Below are 712 nucleotides of genomic sequence, written 5' to 3'. Positions count from 1 at the left end.
CCCTTCATGAACTCCTGCTTCTGACTCCCCCCAACTATAAGAAGGCAAGGTCAAAGTTTTCTAAGAGCTCTCTTACCACCTTCGGTTCCATGAACGAGAGCAAACAGTTGCCTAAGAGTCTCTGCAACCCTACAGTTATCTATACGGCATGAAGTGTCAGTCTCCCCTCAAACTGAAGAAATGGTTCTCTTTTTATTTATTTATTTATTTATTTATTTATTTATTTATTTATTTATTTATTTATTTATTTATTTATTTATTTATTTATTTATTTAAATTTATTGGGGTGACAATTGTTAGTAAAATTACATAGATTTCAGGTGTACAATTCTGTATCACATCATCTATAAAAAATATGGAACGCTTCACGAATTTGCGTGTCATCCTTGCGCAGGGGCCATGCTAATCTCTGTATCATTCCAATTTTAGTATACGTGCTGCCAAAGCGAGCACGAAATGGTTCTCTTTTGAAGTTCCTCTTTGCTCGGCTTGAGGTGGGCAGAAAGCACATCCCTTGGCCAATGGAAGGAAGATGTCTCAGTACTGCTCTTAAGAGGTCTATATTTCTCCTTTACAAAGTATTCTCCACTCTCTAAATAGTCTTACAATGGTAAGCTGGGGATGGGTGACTGGATAAGGGTCACAGAACGATTTTTACTCTCTGTCAACAAGGCCCTCCTGGATGGTGCAGTACAATCCCGTCCAATAGAAA

General features: G+C 38.2%; 1 non-coding gene across 1 annotated transcript; it reads right to left on the bottom strand.

Moving 5' to 3' along the window:
* Positions 1 to 349: 349 nt before the first annotated feature.
* On the bottom strand, positions 350 to 453 carry LOC117027910 (U6 spliceosomal RNA). Its single transcript, XR_004424025.1, has one exon. It is a non-coding gene; the product is annotated as a U6 spliceosomal RNA (small nuclear RNA).
* Between the last annotated feature and the right edge of the window lie 259 nt (positions 454 to 712).

This window comes from Rhinolophus ferrumequinum, chromosome 9 (assembly GCF_004115265.2).
Source record: "Rhinolophus ferrumequinum isolate MPI-CBG mRhiFer1 chromosome 9, mRhiFer1_v1.p, whole genome shotgun sequence".
NCBI classification, from domain to species: Eukaryota; Metazoa; Chordata; class Mammalia; order Chiroptera; family Rhinolophidae; genus Rhinolophus; species Rhinolophus ferrumequinum.
This window is presented reverse-complemented; position numbering and strand designations above follow the sequence as displayed.